General features: G+C 43.5%; 1 pseudogene; it reads right to left on the minus strand.

The window, feature by feature from the left end:
- Positions 1–9658: 9658 nt before the first annotated feature.
- LOC123462770 lies at positions 9659–20365 on the minus strand (annotated as a pseudogene).
- Between the last annotated feature and the right edge of the window lie 1645 nt (positions 20366–22010).

Consider the following 22010-nt stretch of genomic DNA (forward strand, 5'->3'; position numbering starts at 1 on the left):
TTAAAAAAAAAAAATTGAAGCTGGATGTGGTGGCACACCCCTTTAATCTCAGCATTTGGGAGGCAGAAAGAGGATTTCCATGAATTGGCCACCCTGGGACTACATAGTGAATTCCAGGCAGAGCAGGACCGGAAAAAGTATTTTAAGCCCAGCATTCAGGAGACAGAGGTAGGAGGATAGTGAATTCCAGGTCAGCCTAGGCTAGAGTGAGACCTACCTTGAAAAACCAAAAAAATAAGAATGTAAGAGATGCTTCCTTGCAAAATCTGCTGGTCTAGGTTCAATTTCCCGGTTCCCATGTGTTACAATCAGTCCCTGTTCATTGCCGGGACAAACATAATCAGACACAGTTTATGAGAGGGTTTATTGGCTTACACATCACAGGGGACCACCATGAATGGCAGAAGAAGCTGGCTCCCTTCCATAGGTCAATAGAGAGACACCCATCAAATACCCAGCATGAATAGCCAGAGCCCAACACTGCTGTCCACACACCTTAGGGCTGGACTCCAGGATCCACCCTCAGTGAAATAACCTCTTCCCCAGTAGGGCTCTGCCCACTGGAGACTCACGATTCTAGCCTGAGGGCTGGAGAAATGATTTAGCGATTAAGGCATTTGCCTGCAAAACCTAAGGACCCAGGTTTGATTCCCCAGGACCCACCTAAGCCAGGTGCACAAAGTGACACATGCTTTTGGAGTTCATTTGCAGTGGCTGGAGGCCCTGCCATACCCATTTTCTCCCTTTCTCTCCCTCTTTTTTTTTCAAGTTTTTGAGGTAGGGTCTCACTCTGGCCCAGGCTGACCTGGAATTCACTGTGTAGTCTCAGAGTGGCCTCAAACTCACCATGATCCTCTTACCTCTGCCTCCTGAGTGCTGGGATTAAAGGCGTGAGCCACCACACAAAAAAAGATTTAAGCCTGAGTCCATAGGGCCATACAATTAAACCACTGCACAAAGTGGTGCATATGTCTGGAGTTTGTTTGCAGTGACAAGAGGGCTTGGCGTGCCCATATTCTCTCTCCGAAGTAAATAAATAAAGAATGCCAGTCGTGGTGGCACATACCTTTAATCCCAGCACTTGGGAGGCAGAGATAGGAGGATCTCTGTGAGTTCAAGACCAGCCTGGAACTACAGTGTGAGTTCCAGGTCATCATGGGCTAGAGCGAGACACTACTTTAAAGAAAATTTTTTTATTATTATTATTTGAGAAATACTGCATGCACCACTTTGTACATCTGGCTTTTTGTGGGTACTGGGAAATTGAACCCTGGGTCAGCAGGCTTCACAGGCAAATGCGTTACAGCTGAGCCATCTCTCCAGCCCCTCCAATATTTAATTTTAATTTTGTGTACTAGTTACTTTTTTGTTGTTACCACTTTAGTTACTTTTTTGTTGTTAACCATAAAATGACACCAACAGGGAAAACCTTGGCCCAAGTTTTCTGAGAGACTTGTTCGTTATGATGGAGAATTCATAGTGAAGCAGCCTCTATGGCCGTGGGAGCATGGGACAGAGGAATCTCACACCTTATACCAGAAGATACCAGGCCAGGACCATAACAGGGCTCTTGCCTGCTTCTAGTGAGGTACCAGCTTGGCTTCAAAATAAAACAACCTTCAAAGTAGCACTATCTGCTGGAGACCAGGTGTTCAAACACATGAGCCCATGAAGGACAGGGCCAACTGAAGCCATAGCAACACGCATGTGCAGGCAAATTACTTGCTGCTCCTCCCTTGTAGAGATGCTCTCCGCTCTCTAGAGTACGCTGGTCCTGCTCATCCTCTACAGAAAGAAGCCCTCCTGTGTGCGGCTGGAGAGATAGTTCCGCACTTAAAGGAACTTGTTTGCAAAAGCCTGACAGCTCCAATTCAGTTCCCCAGCACCCACATAAAGCCAGATGCACAAAGTGGTGCATGAATCTAGAGTTTGTGGTGGCAGGAAGCCCTGGCATTCTCATAAATATATATATACATATATATATATATATATATATATTGGTCTTTTCACGGTAGGGTCTCACTGTAACAGAAACTGACCTGAAACTCTCACTCTGTAGTTCCTCTGACTTCAAACTCACAGTGAACCTCCTACTCCTGAGTGCTGGGATTAAAGGTGTGCACCATCATGTAGGTTTAAGATATTAAAAAAGAGAGAAAGAGAGGGATGGGGAGATGGCTCAGTTTGATTCCCCAGTGCCCAGGTAAAGCCAGATGCACAGAGTAGTGCCCATAGTCTCTCACTCATTCTGTTAGCAATTAAATATTTGAAAGCATTTGTTGAGAAAGCGAAAAGGATCAGGGCATGGTTGTGCACACTTTTAATCCCACCACTCAGAAGGTAAAGGTAGTAGGATCACCATGAGTTAAAGGCCAGCCTGAGACTACATAGTGAATTCTAGGTCAGCCTGAGCTAGTGTGAGACCCTACCTTCAAAAAAAAGAAAAGAAAAAGAAAGAAAATAGAGGCCGGGCGTGGTGGTGCATGCCTTTGATCCCAGCACTTGGAAGGCAGAAATGGGAGGACCACCTTGAGTTCAGGCCACCCTGAGACTACACAGTGAATTCCAGGTCAGCCTGGGCTAGAGTGAAACCCTACCTCAAAAAACACAAAAACAAGAATGGCTGGAGAGGTGGTTTAGCAGTTAAGGCACTTGCCTGCAAAGCCTAAGAACCCAGGCTTGATTCTTCAGGTCCCACATAAGCCAGAAGCACAGGTGGTACATGCGTCTGGAGTGTATTTGCAGTGGCTAGAGGCCCTGGCATGCCCATTCTCTCTATCTCTCTCTGTCTCGCTCGCTCTTTCATTCTCTGTATCTAATTTATTTATTTAAAATAAAAATAAGTTAAAAAACAAAACAAAAAAATCCTATTAAGGGATTGAAGAGTTGGCTTAGTAGTTAAGGTACTTGCCTGCAAAGCCTAAGGACCCATATTGGACTCTCCAGATCCCATGTAAGCCAGACACATAGAGGTGAGGCAAGGTTGCACATGCCCACAAGTGTCTAAAGTTGCAGTGGCTAAGGCCCTTGCATTCCAATTCTTTCTCTAATTAAAAAGTAAATAAATAAATTCTGTTAAAAAAAAAAAGAAAGAGGGCTAGGGAAATGAATGGCTAGGCATTTGTCTGCGAAGCCTAAGGACCCTGGTTCGATTCCCCAGGACCCACATAAACCAGATGCATAGGAGGTACATGCATCTGGAGTTTGTTTGCAGTGGCTGAAGGCCCTGGTGTGCCCATTCTCTTTCTCTGCCTCTTCCTCTATCTTTCTCTCAAATAAATAAGTAAATATATTTAAAAAAGAAGAAAAAGAGGGCTGGAGAGGTGGCTTAGCGGTTAAGTGCTTGCTTGTGAAGCCTAAGGACCCCGGTTCAAGGCTTGATTCCCCATGACCCATGTTAGCCCGATGCACAAGGGGCATATGCGTCTGGAGTTTGTTTGTAGTGGCTGGAGGCCCTGGCGCACGCATTGTCTCTCTCCCTCTCTCTCTCCCTCTGTTGCTCTCAAATAAAGAAAGAAAAATAAAGAAAAAAGAGCCAGGCGTGGTGGTGCACGCCTTTAATTCCAGCACTTGGGAGACAGAGGCAGGAGGATTGCCATGAGTTCGAGGTCACCCTGAGACCACATTTTCACATCAGCCTGAGCATGAGTGAGGCCCCACCTTGAAAAACCAAAAAAAAAAAAAAATATATATATATATATATATATATATATATATGTAGCTGACCTTCATAATCTGACTGTGACCCAGTTACACAGAAGAACCAAGCTGTGTTCGGCTGGTTCTATGATGGGTACGATAGTTATCTGCTTTCTCCCCATTAGTCAGTCACATGCTAAGGGAGGTGCTACTGTGGAAGGATTTGGTCAGAGTAACTGAAGCCTTAAATCAGGTGCTGTTAATTCGTGGGGTTTCTCTTGGAGTGGTGTAATCAAAGGACTAGTCTTCCCAAACAAGAACCTTAGTATGAAAATTTAAGAGGACATAAATAAATCAAATGGAATCCTCCGATTTTGGACAATGGAACATTCAAGAGCCGTACAGAAATTTTTCAGTGCCAGGGATGGGATATCTTCCAGTGAGTTGTTGGCCAGGGAGGTCCCTGATACCCCCAAAACATCATAGGCCATTGCCAAGGCCCTTGGTTTCCCACCAGGAATCAATGGTAAGACCCTATTGCTGAAGACTCCACATACTTGGGCTACAAGGCTACTGAAAAATCCTGCTGGAACTGGGCTGATAACCTCCTCCATGTAGACCAGCTGACAGAAAGCTGGAAGAAGCCATTCTACATGCAGTTCAATGGGAGAAAGAGATACCACCAGTGAAGATACTCAACAGTGGACACTGCAAGCCTTATAATTGGCCAGCCAGGCCAAATGAGCCAAAGGGTGCAATAGTGGCATGTCTGTCATGGTGGAAACCAACTGCCCTACAATTGGACTGGAGGCCCACTCCAAGGGAGGGAATACATCCCTCATACTGAAAACTTAAAACGGGTAGTTATGAGCCCTAGGGGTGTAACGTCTGCTAATGTCTGGATAAGTGTATATACTATGCTTATCAAACTGCCCAGTAAGTATGTCTCTTAATATTTATACCCTTATATTAATGCTACTCTCACTTTGGGTAGAGAATCTTTTCAGATGGCAGTGACCTTGGGATGACTCAGAAAGTATCATAGTGCTGGAAAGAAGTGACTGGAGTACTGAGTAACATCTCGATCATACCTTCCAAGGCTCAGGGTCTAATGCGGAAGAGGTGGCAGAAAGAATGTAAGAGCCAAAGGAAGGGTAGGACTCCTTACAAGGTGCTCCCTCCAGACATAAAATGGCCTCGATGTCCATGACCTCATAGTGCCTGACACTACCTACACAAGACTACCGCAGAGGAGGGAAAGATCACGACATCAGAATAAAAGAGAGACTGATTGAGATGGGGAGGGGATATGATGGAGAATGGGATTTCAAAGGGGAAAAGTGGGGGAGGGAGGGTATTACCATGGGATATTTTTTATAATCATGGAAAATGTTTTAAAAAAATTGAGAAAAAATAAGATTAAAAAAAAAGAACCTTAGTATGAGAGGATTTTACTGTGGGAGAATTTTCTCTGAAATTATTATTATTATTATTATTATTATTATTTTGGGTTTTTTGTTTGTTTTTTCGAGGTAGGGTCTCACTCTAGCCCAGGCTGACCTGGAATTCATTATGGAGTCTCAGAGTGGCCTTGAACTCATGGCAATCCTCCTACCTCTGCTTCCCGAATGCTGGGATTAAAGGCGTGCGCCACCACACCCAGTATTATTTTGGTTTTTCAAGGTAAGGTCTCACTCTAATCCAGGTTGACCTGACCTGGAATCCACTATGTTGTCTCAGGGTGGCCTGGCACTCATGATTAAAGGCGTGTACCACCACACCCAGCTTTTAATCTTTTTTTTTTTTTTTTTACACCTGGAATTTTTTTTAATTATTTATTTATTTATTTGAGAGCGACAGACACAGAGAGAAAGACAGATAGAGGGAGAGAGAGAGGATGGGCGCGCCAGGGCTTCCAGCCTCTGCAAACGAACTCCAGACGCGTGTGCCCCCTTGTGCATCTGGCTAACGTGGGACCTGGGGAACCGAGCCTCGAACTGGGGTCCTTAGGCTTCACAGGCAAGCGCTTAACCGCTAAGCCATCTCTCCAGCCCTACACCCGGAATTTTGACTAAGGAAATGTAGGTAAATAAAATGGTGTTTTTCTGAGCGCACATGCCTTTAGTCCAGTACTCAAGGGGCTGAGGTAGGAGGATCTCTATGAGTTTGAGGCCATCCTGGAGCTACAGACTGAGGACAGCCTGGGCTACAGGGAGATCCTTCCTTAAAACAAACAAGCAAAACAACATGTTTGGGCTGGAAAAACTCAACAGTTAAAGGCAGTTGTTTGCAAAGCTTATTGGCTTGGGTTCAATTCCCCAGTACCCACATAAAGCCAGATGCACAAAGTGGAGCACGTTTCTGGAGTTCCTTTGCACTAGCCATGTCTAGCCCATCCTAGAAAGTTCTCCACCTCAAGAGTTTCCTGGGGGCATCAACCCAGGACCCACATAAGCCAGAGGCACAAGGCGGCACACGTATCTTGAAATTCGTTTGCAGTGGCTGGAAGCCCTGGTGCTCCCATTCTCACTCCCTCTGTTCTGTCTGTCGCTCGCAAATAAATAAATAAAAATTAAAACTAAAAAAAAAAAAAAAAAAATAGAATAGAACACCCATGCCAGGCATGGTGGCGCACGCCTTTAATCCCAGCACTTGAGAGGCAGAGGTAGGAGGATCACCGTGAGTTCGAGGCCACCCTGAGATTACATAGTAAATTCCAGGTCAGCCTGGGAAAACTTACAGGGCTGACAGAATGGGTCACAATGACTGAAAATTTGACAACTTGCAAAAGGTACTTGAGCACAACCGGCAAGCTTTTCTACTTATGATAGGATACAACGCACTCGGCACTAGAGGGCGCCCTGAGCTCGCCAGAGCCATGAGCATTCCAAGGCCACTTACAATCCCTTAATGACCAGACTTGCCCAAGGTGTGGTCAAATTTTCCTTTGTTTAAAAAAAGGGGGGGACGGGAGTACCCGGGCGTGGTGGCGCACGCTTTTAATCCCAGCACTCGGGAGACAAAGGTAGGAGGATCGATGAGAGTTCAAGGCCACCCTGAGACTACATACACCAGAGTGTGACCTTACCTCGAAAAATTAAGGGGCGGGGTGGGGGGGGGGTGGGGGAGAGATGGCTTTCCGGTCAAGGTGCTGGCCTGCAAAGCCAAAAGATCCTGGCTTGATTCTCCTGGACCACACATGCATCTGGAATGCATTTGCAATGGCTGGAGGCCCTGGCGCACCCATTCTGTCTTTGCCTCTTTCTCTCAAATAAGACATAAAATATACCAGGCTGGAGAGATGGCTTAGTGATCAAGTGCTTGCCTGTGAAGCCTAAGGACCCTGGTTCGAGGCTTGATTCCCCAGTACCCACGTTAACCAGATGCACAAGGGGGCGCATATGTCTGGAGTTCGTTTGCAGTGTCTGGAGGCCCTGGCGCACCCATTCTCTCTTCCTCTCTCTCTCTGCCTCTTTCTCTCTCTCTGTTGCTCTCAGATAAATAATAAACAAAAAAAGAAATCAAATATACCATGGGATATTGTAAAATTTATTTATTTTATTAATTAGTTTTGTATTCAGTAAATACAGTCAGTTTGGTACCATTATTAGGCTCGTCCGTGACCTACTCCATCCCCTTGGCCCCTCCTTGTATATGGGTCATGCATTGTGGAGTTAGCCCACAGTTACGGGTAAGATAAATGTCTCTGCATATCATGACCCAACATGTGGCTCTGTCATTCTTTCCGTCCCCTCTTCCGCAAAATTTCCCTGAGCCATGTTGGGTTCACTTTTGGTCTGCCTCAGTGATGAGGTGTTGGGGGCCTCTGGCTCTCTGATTTGGTAGGCGTTGATATTTCTCTGTGGTGATCTCCTTCCCCCTTGTGCTGGTATACGGTTCACCAGGAAAACATCACCCTTGCTGTTTCGCCAATTTTTCTTAGTTTCAGTCAGGGCCCTTTTGAGGTATGATGGGGTGGCTCTCTCCTTAGGATCTACATCTATCTGAAAAAGAGAAGCAGAGTCTCCAACAGAGAGTAAGTTAGCACCAGGACAAATGAGATAACCCTTACTTTTTTTTATAGAGAATTTAATAGGAGTAGGCCCAATAAAAATTTTTTTAATAAATAAAATACAGGTGTGAGCCACTATGCGCAGCAATAAAGATTAAAAATATTCTTTTTCTTTCCTAAACAAATTAAATTTGTTAATCATGTCTTTATTTACTTACTTTTTTGTTTTGTTTTTCGAGGTAGGGTCTCAGTCTAGCTCAGGCTGACCTGGAATTCATTATGTAGTCACAGGGTGGCCTCGAACTCAAGGCCATCCTACCTCTGCCTCCCAAGTGCTGGGATTAAGGGCATGTACTGTGACCATACCCAGCTATTTACTTTCTTTTTATTTTTTAATTTTATTTTATTTGAGAGAGAATGGGTGCTCCAGGAACTCAGCCACTGTAATTGAACTCCAGATGCTTGGGTCACCTAATGGGCATTGCCTCACCTTTGTGCATCTGGCTAATGTGGGATCTGGAGAGTTGAACATGGGTCCTTAGACTTTGCAGGTAAGCACCTTAACCACGAAACCATCTTCCCAGCCTATTTTTATTTGTTTATTATTATTATTTTTATTTTTTTACTTTTATTTATTTTATTTGTTTATTTATTTACTTTTTAAAATTTGGGTTATCTATTTATTTGAGAGCGACAGACAGAGAATGAGGCAGAGAGGATGGGCCAGGGCTTCCAGCCACTGCAGACGAATTCCAGACGTGTGCACCCCCTTGTGCATCTGGCTAACGTGGGTCCTGGGGAATCGAGCCTCGAACCGGGGTCCTTAGTCTTCACAGGCAAGCGCTGAACTGCTAAGCCATCTCTCCAGCTCTATTTATTTTATTAAAAAAAATTTTTTTTTTCCATGGTAGGGTCTCACTCTAGCCCAGGCTGACCCAGAATTCACTATGTATATGCAGGGTTGCCTCAAACTCATGGCGATCTTCCTACCTCTGCCTCCTGAGTGCTGGGATTAAAGGTGTGCACCACCATGCCCAGTTTCTTACTTTTTTAAAATTGACAACTTCCATAATTATTGACAATAAACCATAATAATTCCTTCCCCCCTCACTTTACCCTTCATAACTCCATTCTCCATCATTTCCCCTCCCTCTCTCAATCAGTCTCTCTTTTATTTTGATCCTTTTCCTCCTACTATACTGGTCTTCTGCATAGGTAGTGCCAGGAACTGCAAGGTCATGGATATCCAGGCCATTTTGTTCTGGAAGAGCTTATTGTAAGCAGTCTTACCCTTCCTTTGGCTCTTACATTCTTTCTACTACCTCTTTGGCAATGGACCCTGAGCTTTGAAGGTGTGATAGAGATATTGCAGTGCTGAACACTTCTCTGTCACTTCTTCTCAGCACTATGGTGCCTTCTGAGTCATCCCAAGGTCACTGCCATCTGAAAAGAGTACCTTTTCTAACCAAAAGTGAGACTAGCATTAATATATGGGTATGAACATTAAGAACTACTTTCTTTCTTTTTTTTTTTTTTTTTGACTTTTTAAGACATCCTTTATTGTTATTGCCAAGAACATATTTAAAGGGGCCAATTATATTTCTCACTTAGTTGTCTATTCAATTCATTCTTAAGCACATCTTTTCATAATCTCCTAATTATATAAAACAAATCACATCTGTGAAAATATCAGTTAATACTTATCATTTTAATGTTTCTGTTCCATGATGTAAAAATGAAGCACTCAATTGGTGTATCAAATGTCCAATTTTGCCAAGCAACATGTTTTACAATTCATTTAAGACAATCAACTTAAAACAGTTTTTCAAATTAAGGGGTGGTCCAGATGTTTGTCACTTAAGAGTCTTAATTGGTCAAAATGTAAAATCCAAGAACCTTGATTTAACAAATATGTTCAATTTCTTTAATGTTAAAAAGTATCATTTTTGAGAAATACTTTGCTGTTCCCTGCACATTACCTTCTGTCATTGCATTCAAGACTTATAATAATGAAGGTAGCCAGGTTTCCTATATTTATTAGTATGTTTTATGGGTCAAAGCATTTAATAAATTATCCATTCACTTACTATAAACCAAATGTGCTTGTACTTAATTTCACCTTTCCCAGTATTTTTGAAGCTCTGATGTGTTGATTTGGTGTTTCAATATAAAATTTATGACACTTGTGAAGTTAACACTACAACTAAATTTAATGACACTTTCAGGGCAAAGCAGTACTAGTCAGTTCCTTAAGAGTGCCCACTGACCTCCTGACTTTTACTGCTGTCACACTGGCTGAAAACACTGACATTCCTTAGTTTACAAGTATAAAGATAACTACCTACATGAGTTTAAAAATTGATCTGCACAAAAAGAAATAAAAAACATTCTATACAACAAATTGTTTTTAAAAAATATAAAAATAACATCTGTCACTTCTGTCATGGTGACAATTCTGACATATGTACACATGCGGAATTCCAATGCCATCATCTGGATAGGCACAGTTTGTGTCATCTAGTGTGATAACACCGTCACTCATTTTCCACACTTGACAGAAGAGGGGTGTATTCAAAATATTTCATATACTAAATACTGCAGTAGTCTCTCTGCATGTATAAATGCCAGTTATAGTTTTGTATTAAACAAGCTAATGTTAAGTGTGCTAAGCCTCACAATAGTTCAGGAATTTATACTGTATATAAAGAAATCCAAAATGTACAAAATACAACTATAAAAGCAAAGGACAATTAACTCCCATGCAAGACTTCAAAAATGGCATAGAAATGCAAAACAGCAAGGTCACATAACACTCAAGGTCAGCAGTGAGTTCTATCACCACAATGGATTTGGAAATTACATTCTCTTTGCTGGTATAATGGGATAAATCAGAGCTTCAAATATGAGAACACTCCATCTCAAGAAATAAGCTCTTTCACAGTTGCTTTAATGAAATCTTTTCTCTCAGTTAAATCATAAGCAGGATAGTTTTCATATACCTCTTTACAGATCTGCTTCATTGTCACTTCCTCCAGGTTGGCATTGGCCAGTAACTTTTTTACTGTCTCCTTTAACTCTTCATCTGTAGGAGGTTTCTTCAACTTTTTAATTAAAGGCTCATCATCTGAACTGTCTTCAGATTCAGTTTCTTTTTTGGAACTGTTTTGATTCTTCTTGGTGGTGCTGCTATCTGCCTTCTTAACATTAGCACTTTTTACAGACTTTTAACTTTTAGGAGTAGCTTTCTGCTTAGTTTTTTCTCTTTTAGTTGTCTTTTTTGGTGGCTGCTCCTCTTCACTTTCCTTATCTTCATCATCTGAAGACTCTTCCTTATTTTTCTTGTCATCTTCATCACTACTAGATTCATCTGACAGAATTTCAGGACACTTGGTTTGCTTTGCCTTCCTTGCCATTCCAGAACTATTCTGTTCCTTTTTATTGCTTTTGCTCTGAGATTTTTTAGATTTTGGCAATGGTTTTCCAGAAGGCTTTGGATACATTAAAAAATTCAAGATACGTTTCACTAGCTCACTATTTACAACAGATCTCTCCACATCAAGAACTTCACAGATGCTCTTTAACATGGCGTTTCTGAATTTTTTCAACATTTCTTCCTTCTTTTTATATTGTGTACTTCCTTTTTCAAATGGAAAGCCACTGAATTGACCCACATTCTTCTTTAATGAGGACATTGTGCCTGGTCTGTTGTAAAGCAGTTTGTGTAGATTTCTAAATTCATCCGTTTTTTTCTTACTTAGAAAGAAATGTATCCTTTCAATTTCACCGTTTTTGACCCTCCCTTGTGCAATTGTAAATGGTTCTCTTTGTAAGGAGGACACTTGCATTGTCAACCTTTCTACTTTTTCTTTTCTCTTTTGCCTTCCACGATGAGACTCTTTTCTTTCTCTTCCTCTTCGTCGTCGTTGTCCTCCTCGTCCTCTTCCTTGTCGTCGCTGTCGTCCCTGCGGCCGAGCATTTCAGGGTCCTGGTCGGACGCGGGCTGGGCGGTGGCGTCCTTCCGCGGCGGGGGCGGAGAACGTCGTGCTGGGGACCGCGAGCTCAGGACCAGGCCCACGCCGAGGAGAAGGCGCCGGAGAAATCAACAAGATTCTTTCTTTCTTTCTCTCTTTCTCTGTCTCTTTCTCTTTCTCTTTCTCTTTCTCTTTCTCTTTCTCTTTCTCTTTCTCTTTCTCTTTCTTTCTCTTTCTCTTTCTCTCTTTCTCTTTCTCTTTCTCTCTCTCTCTCTCTTTCTCTCTTTCTTTCTTTCTCTCCCTCCCTTCTTTCTTCTTTCTCTTTCTTTCTTTCTTTCTTTCTTTCTTTCTTTCTTTCTTTCTTTCTTTCTTTCTTTCTTTCTTTCTCTCTCTCTCTTTCTTTCTTTCTCTCTCTGTCTCTTCCTCCCTCCCTCTTTCTTTCCTTCTCTCTCTCTTTCTCTCTCCCTCTCTCTCTCTCTCTCTCTCTCTTTCTTTCTTTTTCAAGGTAGAGTCTTACTTTTGCCCAGGTTGACCTGAGATTCACTATGTAGTCTCAGGGTGGCCTTGAACTCACGGCGATCCTCCTACCCCTGCCTCCGGAGTGCTGGGATTAAAAGTGTGCCCCACCACACCAAGCTAAGTATTTTTATTTATTTATTGGAGAAAGGGAGAGAGAGAATGAGTGCACCAGAGCCTCTGCAAATGAACTCCAGATGCATGTACCACATTGTGCATCTGGCTTATGTGGGACCTGCTAAGCCATCTCTCCAGCCCCCAAGTTTTTTTTGTTTTTGTTTTTGTTTTTTTCTTTCCTTTTCCAGGCAGGGTCTCACTCTAGCCCAGACTGACCTGGAACTTACTCTGTAGGCTCAGGATGACCATGATCTTCCTACCTCAGCTTCAGGAGGTGCACCACCATGCCTTGCTCCATTTTTGTTTTTCCTCAAGGTAGAGTCCCAATCTTGCTTCTACCTCCTGAGTGCTGGGATTAAAAGTATACACAGGGCTGGAGAGAAGGCTTAGTGGTTAAGTGCTTGCCTGTGAAGCCTAAGGACCCAGGTTCGAAGCTCATCTTCCCCAGGACCCACATAAGCCAGATGCACAAGGTGGCACATGCATCTGGAGTTTGTTTGCAGTGGCTGGAGACCCTGGTGCGCCCATTCTCACTTGATCTGCCTCTTTCTTTCTATCGCTCTCAAATTTTAAAAAAAAATTGTACACATCTAGTTGCCCAGTTTATTTCTATTATTTGCTATATATAATATGTATTCTGTTCTCTTACTTTCTGTTATATACTAGAGACAGCTAATAATATAAAAATGCTGCACATTGGCCAATAGGTGGTGGTGTCAGAGCTCTGTCTCACAAGCAAATTTTTTTGTTGGGAGTAGGGTCTCACAAGTGTTCTAGGCTGCCTTCACGGGGAAGGTCTTCCAGCCTCTCCCTCCCGAGTGCTGGGATTTCAGGCCTGTACTCCCACACCTATCATACAGCTTTCTTAAAATTCTCCATTCTTCTGACTAGAAGAACTTCCCAATTAAATCAGTCAATAACTGGTCTGTCTCTCATGGTGGCACATGCCTTTAATCCCAGCGCTTGGGATGCAGAAGAGGTAGGAGGACAGCTATGAGTTCAAGGGCAACCTGGAACTCAGGACAGCCTGAGCTAGAGTGAGACTCTAACTCTGGGGGAAAAAAAATCAGTAAATCCATAGGGACTGAGCCAACTAAACAAAATCGTAGTGGTGGGGGCTGGGGAGATGGCTCATCAATTAAGGTGCTTGCCTGCAAAGCATAACAACCTGGCTTCCATTCCCTAGTAGCCATGTAAAAGCCAGATGCGGCAGCGATAGGCCCTCTCTCTGTCTCTCTCTTCGTGCAAATAAAAAACAAAGATAGTGTGCAGAAAGCTGCTGGGGGTAAAGAAAAAGGAAGAGCCAGGCATGGTGGTGCTCGCCTTTAATCCCAGAATTTGGGAGGCAGAGGTATGAGGATAGCAATGAGTTCGAGGCCACCCTGAGATTACATAGTGAATTCCATCCAGGTCAGCCTGAGCTAAAGTGAGACCCTATCTCGAAAAACCAAACAAATAAAAAAAATTTTTTTAATTATAAATAAATAAATAAATAAATAAGGGAAGAATGGATCTTGCAGAGCATTGCTTGACCTTGAACTTGATCTTGAGGGCAGGTTACTGGGAGGAATATGGGCTGCAGCCAGAACCAGAACATAAGGGCCAGACTGTAAAAGAGGATGAAGTATGGCCTTCTGGGAGCTGGGATTCCTCTTTAGTTTTTTGTTTTGTTTTGTTTCATTTGTTTGTTTGGCTTTTTGAGGTAGGGTCTCACACTAGTCCAGGCTGACCTAGAATTCACTATGTAGTCTCAGGGTGGCCTTGAACTCATGGTGATCCTCCTACCTCTGCCTCCTGAGTGCTGGGATTAAAGGTGTGCGCCACCACATCCAGCTTCTTCTTCTTTTTTTAAAAAATATTTTATTTATTTACTTACTTTATATAGAGAAAGAGGAAGTGAGAGAGAAAGAATGAGAATGGGCACACCAGGGCCTTCAGCCACTGTCAACGAACTCCAGAAGCATGTGTCCCCTTGTGTATCTGGCTTACGTGGGTCCTGGCGAGTCGAACAGGGATCCTTTGGCTTTGCAGGCAAATGCCTTATTTGCTAAGCCATCCCTCCAGCCCTCTTCTTCTTTTTATTTTTATTTTTTTAAATTTTTTTAATTTATTTATTTGAGAGCGACAGACAGAGAGAGAAAGACAGATAGAGGGAGAGAGAGAGAATGGGCGCACCAGGGCTTCCAGCCTCTGCAAACGAACTCCAGACGCGTGCGCCCCCTTGTGCATCTGGCTAACGTGGGAACTGGGGAACCGAGCCTCGAACCAGGGTCCTTAGGCTTCACAGGCAAGCACTTAACGGCTAAGCCATCTCTATAGCCTGCTCTTCTTCTTTCTAATATACGTGTGTGTGTGTGTGTGTGTGTGTGTGTGTGTGTGTGTATTTATAAGCAGAGGGTGACAGAGAAGAGAGAGAAGAGAGAGAATGTGCACTTCAGGACATCTAGCAAATGAACTCCAGTTGTATGCAGGACTTTTTGCATCTGGCTTTATGTGGATACTGGGAAATTGAGCCCTGGTCATTAAGCTTTGCAGGCCAGCACCTTAACAGCTGAGTCATCTCATACATCAGTTTATTCATCTGGCTTTAAGCAGGTATGTGAGAATTGTACCCAGGCCAACAGACATTGCAAGCCAGCGCCTTTCACCATTAAGCACTCTCCCCAGCCCCCAAAGTATGTTTTTTAAATTAGAATTCAGAAAAGCAAGCAGGTTAGCCGGGCATGGTGGTGCACGCCTTTAATTCCAGCATTTGGGAGGCAGAGGTAGGAGGATTGCCATGAGTTTGAGGCCACCCTGAGACTACATACTGAATTCCAGGTCAGTCTGGTCTAGAGAGAGACCCTACCTTCAACCCCCCCCCCAAAAAAAAGCAAGCAGGTTTACTAATCTAAGCTTCACTTGTGGGGTCATGACTATGACCTCCAGCACCCCATGAAGAAAGTGAGGCTTAGAAAGGGTTAGCTACATTTACTGTGGGCGGAGAGCTTGTGGATGGCATTCACATCTGGGATTTATACAAGGTGCCAGCTGGGCACAGGTCTCTGCCTTCAAGAGGCTATTGATCAGGGATAGTCATGAGCCCTAGGGGTGTAATGTCTGCTGCTGTCTGGCTAAATATGTACACTATGCTCACTTACCAAACTGCCCAGTGAGCACTTCTCTTGATGTTCATACTTTGGTTAGAGAAGCTTCTCTTTTCAGATGGCAGTGACCTTGGGATGACTCAGAAGGCACCATGGTGCTAAGAAGTGACAGAGGAGTGCTCAGCACTGCAATATCTCTATCACACCTTCCAAGGCTCAGAGTCCATTGTGGAAGAGATGGTGGAAAGAAAGTAAGAGCCAAAGGAAGGGTAGGACTCCTTACAACATGCTCCCCCCAGACACAAAATGGCCTGGATATCCATGACCTCACAGCGCCTGACACTACCTACACAAGACCTTCATAATAGGAGGAAAAGATCATGACATCAAAATAAAAGAGACTGATTGAGGGGGGGAAGTGATATGATGTAGAGTGGAGTGTCAAAGGGAAAAGTCGGGGGAGGGTGGGAATTACCATGGGATATTGTTTGTCAATTTAAAAAAATTAAAGGAAAAATGGCTGTTGGTAAGGGAGTTGCTAGTAGGACAGTGTGGACAAGCCCCATAGCATGCCAGCAAGGATGCTTGCTGGGGACACAGGAGGGAGCCTCTGGCTATAGGGTAGGGGCAGATGGTGGGCTACAGCAAAGCTTTGCTGGGCACATGCCCGATACAGAAGTTCTATCTTAGAGAATGAGTGTGGGTTTATCAGTGGAGATGGGAATTCCAGGAATCTGGGGGAGGTGGATGGAGTCACTGTTTTATTTATTTATTTATTTTGGGTTTTTTTGAGGTAGGGTCTCCCTGTAGCCCAGGCCAACCTGGAATTCACTGTGTAGTTTCAGGGTGGCCTTAAACTCACAGTGATCCTCCTACCTTGTGCCTCTGCCTCTCAAGTGCTGGGATTAAAGGCATGTCACCATGCCCAGCTTGTTTTACATCTTTCTTTCTTTCCTTCTTTCCCTCTTTCTTTCCTTCTCTCTCTCTCTCTTTCTTTCTTTCCTTCCTTCCTTCCTTCCTTCCTTCCTTCCTTCCTTCCTTCCTTCCTTCTTTCTTTCTTTCTTTCTTTCTTTCTTTCTTTCTTTCTTTTTACAAAAGTTACCATGTGGGAGTTCGGGGGTTTTGGCATGTCACACACAGAGTCACACACCCTCCAGAACACCTTCGTCTGTGAGGCACTGGGAATGCGAGAGTACCAGGGCATGCTGGCCATGTATCTGTGCCCCAGGATGCCCTTCTGTGTTTCCAATCAGAAACAAGCTGGATTGTGGAGGCAGAGAAGGGAAGAGAGGCGGCTTTCCTGGCCCAGGGCTGTACCTCCCAGCTCTGGAGATGTTTGTGGCCCAGGTCCCTAATACATATGATGGTAGCGAACTCTAGATCAAGTGAAAGAAAGGTGGAGTAGTTGAGGACATTTTGAAGAAGTCTCAGCCAACCTTAGAAACTCCAGTCCAGGGCTGGAGAGATTGTTCAGCTGTTAATGGACTGCTATGCAAAACCTAATGACCTAGGTTCCATTCTCCAGTACCCATGTAGAGCCTGATGCACAAAATGGCACATGTGTCTGAAGTTCCTTTGCAGTGGCTAGAAGCCCTGGTGCATTCATTCTCTCTCTGTGTCTGTCTCTTTTCTTTCTGACTCTTTTTGCTTGCAAGTAAATAAATAAATATCCTAGTGTGGTTGTGCATGCCTTTAATCCCAGCACTTGGGAGGCAAAGGTAAGGAGGCATGTCATGAGTTTGAGGCCACTCTGAGACTACAGAGTGGATCCCAGGTCAACCTGGGCTAGAGCGACACCCTACCTTGAAAAAAGAATTTTTTTTTTTTTTACTGGGCTTGGTGGCACATGCCTTTAATCTCGGCACTTGAAAGGCCAAAGTTGGAGGATCACTGTGAGTTTGAGGCCACCCTGTGACTACGTAGTAAGTTCCATGTCAGCCTGGGCTAGAGTAAGACCCTACCTTGAAAAACCAAAATAAAAAAAAAAAAAATTGTTTTGTTTTGTTTTTGGAGACAGACTTTCAATTTGCAGTCTTGGCTGCTCTGGAACTTGTAGCTAACCTCCTGCTTGTACTTTCTGCCAAAATCATAGGTCTGCTCCTGGGCTGGAGAGATGGCTTAGCCATTAGGTGCTTGCCTGTGCAGTGTAGGACCCCAGTTTGAGGCTCAATTCCCCAAGATCCTTGTAAACCAGGTGCACAAGGTGACACATGCATCTGGAGTTCATTTGCAGTGGCTAGAAGCCCTGGTGCATCCCTTTTCTCTCTATCTGCCTCTTTCTCTCTCTGTCTGTCATTCTCAAATAAATAAATATATATATACTAATAATAAACATAGGTCTGCTCCTATCTTTATTTGTTTTATCTTTATTTATTTTTATTTTTTATTTTCAATGAAGAGTCTCACTCTAAATCAGGCTGACCTGGAATTTACTCTGTAGTCTTAGGGTGGCCTTGAACTTGTGGCGATCCTTCTACCTCTGCCTCCCAGTGCTGGGATTAAAGGCCCACACCACCATGCCTGCTTTATTTTATTTATTTTTTAAATTATTTAATTAAATTTATTTATTTTTGTTTGTTTATTTAAGTGAGAGAGTCATAAAGAGAGAGAATGGGCATGCCAGGGTCTCCAGCCACTGAAAATAAACTCCAGATGCTTGTGCCACTTTTTTTTAATTGACAGCTTTCATAATTGTAAACAATATCCCATGGTAATTCCCTCTCTCTCCCCACTTTCCCTTTGAAACTCCACTCTCCATCATATCCCCTCCCCCATCAATCAGTCTCTCTCTCTCTCTCTCTCTTTTTTTTTTTTTTTTTTCGAGGTAGGGTCTCACTCTGGTCCAGGGTGGCCTCGAACTCACGGTGATCCTCCTACCTCTCCCTCCTGAGTGCTGCTGGGATTAAAGGCATGCACCACCATGCCTGGCTCAGTCTTTTATTTTGATAACATGATCTTTTCTTCCTATTATGAGGGTCTTGTGTAGGTAGTGTCAGGTACTGCAAAGTCATGGATAGTCAGGCCATTTTGTGTCTAGAGGAGCATATTGTAAGGAGTCCTACCCTTTCTTTAGCATTTACATTCTTTCCGCCACCTCTTCTGCAATGGACTCTTAGCCATGTAGATGTGATAGAGATATTTCAGTGCTGAACACTCCTCTGTCACTTCTTAGCACTTCTGAGTCAGCCCAAGGTCACTGTCATCTGAAAAGAGAAGGTTCTCTAACCAAAAGTGAGAGTAATATTAATATATGGGTATGAACATTAAGAGAAGTGCTTACTGGGCAGTTTATACTTAGTATATACTTACTATATACTATAGTATATACTTTTAGCCAGACAGTAGCAGACGTTACACTCCTAGGGCTCATGATTACCCCTATTATAGGATGTACTCCCTCCCATGGAGCAGGCCTCCAGCCAAATTTGAGGGTGGTTGGTTACCCCCATAACAGATGTGCCACTATTGCACCCATTGGCTCATTTGGCCTAGCTGGCCAAATATAAGGCTTGTAGTGTCCACTGTTGAGTATCTTCACTGATGATTTCTCTCTCTCCCATTGAACTGCATGCAACATAGCTTTTCCCAGCTTTATGTCAGCTGGCCTACATAGAGGAGTTGTTTTTTTTTTGTATTTATAACACCCAGTTTATTGAAAATGCAATTTTCTCTGACATATATCCACATGAATTTGAGGTCAGCTATGTTAAGTGCACTGAAATTACCTATGCTTGCCTGCAGTTTTTTAGCTGATGAAAAGAAGCTTAAGAATGTTGTCAGTATTTAAGCACTTTAACATAATGGGACTTTTTCCAACTTTTTAAACTACTTTTTCATATGGAAGCCAACTTTTGTACATTATGTGTGTTAATGTGCACATAATACACATGTCCTTCTAACCACAGATAAAACACAGTTGTCCTTTTTGGAAGTCATTCCACTTTTACAGCAAAGTTGGATAAGATGGGAACAAGTAAGCTGAGTAAATTAAGGGTGCTAAAGACTAATTCTACATCTATAGCTCCTTCTTTCATTTTTTAAAAATATTTTTGTTCATTTATTTATTTATTTATTTGAGAGCGACAGACACAGAGAGAAAGACAGATAGAGAGAGAGAGAGAGAATGGGTGCGCCAGGGCCTCCAGACACTGCAAACGAACTCCAGACGTGTGTGCCCCCTTGTGCATCTGGCTAACGTGGGATCTGGGGAACCGAGCCTTGAACAGGGGTCCTTAGGCTTCACAGGCAAGTGCTTAACCACTAAGCCATCTCTCCAGCCCTCCTTCTTTCATTTTTGAGACAGGTTCTCACTACATAGTGCAGGGTGGCCTATAACTCATGATCCTCCTGCCTCATCTTCCCCAGTGCTGGAATTGTAGGCATGCCCTACCATGCCCAATTTCCCTCTTCTTTTGAATATACAAGTGTGCACCCTGAGTGTCTGAGCTAAAACTTTTCTAATGTTAAGCTGATGGTTGCTATAGATAGGGCTGCTATGACTGACTGTTAAAAGCCCAGGAGAGGTATAAGGCAAGCAGAGGGCATCGTCTGGGCTGGCCATGCCCCACTTTAGGTAGACTACGCTACCCAGGTCTTGCTGGGCTCAGAGGCTGGCCTGGGCCTGCAGGCCATTCCTACTTTATGGTGTTCAATATTTGCTAGTTTTACTATTTTGTAATTAGGGAAAGTGAGAGAGAGGTTCAACTTGTCTAAGAATGCTGTACCTCAGACTGACTCAAATATTTTTATTCTTCTGCAAATACAACTAATTCCTACCTACAATTATTTCTAAGATAAACAATAAATCAGCTGAAGAGACATATGGGGTCCAGGGCTTAGGAACACCACCATCCTTAGGGCACAAGACTAGTGGGAGAGTTGCCAGCTGCTGAGGAAAGATTCAGCTAGGAAGACTTCTCCAGGAAGGCCCAGCAGCACCTGAGGCACTGCTGGTACACCAGCTCAAAGTCTGAGTCGTTGCCATAATAGGGATCTTCAATAGTGATTTTGTTGCTGTGGATCATAGCTTCCAAGTAGCTCAATTTTAGCTTTGCAGTTTTTAGCTTGATTACTTTTTCTATTCAAATCTCTCAGATTGCTTTGATCCATACACAGTATATAATCAAATGTGGCAAAGTCTTCTTTGGTAACCTGCTGGGCAAGGTGATTCATAGGGATGCCATGCTTCCTCATGCAGCTCTGCCCTTGATAGTCAGGGGGGTTCCCCACACAATAGGTGGACGTAGCCGCACTGTCTATCCTCCAGTTATCTGAAACATTTGCATCAGTTACTAGTTTTCTGAAAACTGCTTCTGCAATAAGTGACCGGCAAATGTTACCTCAGCCATTTTCCCAGGCCGACCACGGCGCGCAGAGATGGCGTTGGCTCGTCCTCACACAGCGCATTCGTACCACTATCCAGAGGAGGTTTTCAGCTCAGCTCCAGCAGGGTTTCTCAGTGGCCTTGCAGCCCAGGCATGTGGAGTCTTCAGCAATAAGGTCTTACCATCTATTCCTGGTGGGAAACCAAGTGCTTCAGCAATGGCCTGTAATGTTTTGGGGGTATCAGGGACCTCCCTGGCCAACAACTCATTGGAATGTATCCCATCCCTGGCACTGAAAATTCTCTAGTAACATCCTCTTAGATTTTGATTATCCCTTCCTCCACCTTTCTTTTACTCAATCTCTTCCCCTGACCTCACTTAGGCTTGTACCACTTTGTGCATCTGTGTTACATGGCTCCTAGGGAATCAAACCTGGGTTCTTTGGCTTTGCTGAGCCATCTCTCTGGCCCTATTTTTATTTTTTTTTTTTTTTTATTTTTTTTGGTTTTTCGAGGTAGGGTCTCACTCTGGTCCAGGGTGACCTGGAATTAACTCTGTAGTCTCAGGGTGGCCTTGAACTCACGGTGATCCTCCTACCTCTGCCTCCCGAGTGCTGGGATTAAAGGCGTGCACCACCACGCCCGGCCCTATTTTTATTTTTTTGAAGTAGGGTCTTGCTCTAACCCAGGACGACCTGAACTTCAGCATGTAGTCTCAGGGTAGCCTCAGACTCATGGTGGTCATCCTACCTCTGCCTCCCAAAAGCTGGAATTAAAGACATGTGCCACAACTCCCAGGTTTTTCGTTTTTATTTATTTTTTTTACATGGGTCCTAGGGAACTGAACCTGGGTCCTTTGGCTCTGTAGATAAGTGCCTTAACCACTAAGTCATCTCTCCATCTTTTTAGATTATTTATTTTATTATTTTTCTTTCTTTCTTTCCTTCCTTCCTTCCTTCCTTCCCTCCCTCTCTCTCTCTCTCTCTCTCTCTCTCTTTCTTTCTTTCTTTCTTTCTTTCTTTCTTTGAGATAGGATCTCACTATAGCCCAGGCTGACCTGGAATTCACCATGTAGTCTCAGGGTGGCCTCGAACTCATGTGATTCTCCTTCCTCTGCCTCCCAAGTGCTGGGATTGCAGGCATGCACCACTATGCTTGGCAATTATTTTTATTTTTAAAAAATATTTAATTAATTTATTTATTTGACAGAGAAAGAGGGAGAGAGAGAGAGAATGTGCCATCTGATGGACCATACCTTGTTGGGTGTGCTGGGGGGAACTCATCGGACCTCCCTGTGTCTTCAGGGAGAGAGCTTTTGTACTAACCTTGACATAGCCCTACAATCC

This window comes from Jaculus jaculus, chromosome 8 (genome assembly GCF_020740685.1).
Source record: "Jaculus jaculus isolate mJacJac1 chromosome 8, mJacJac1.mat.Y.cur, whole genome shotgun sequence".
NCBI lineage: Eukaryota > Metazoa > Chordata > Mammalia > Rodentia > Dipodidae > Jaculus > Jaculus jaculus.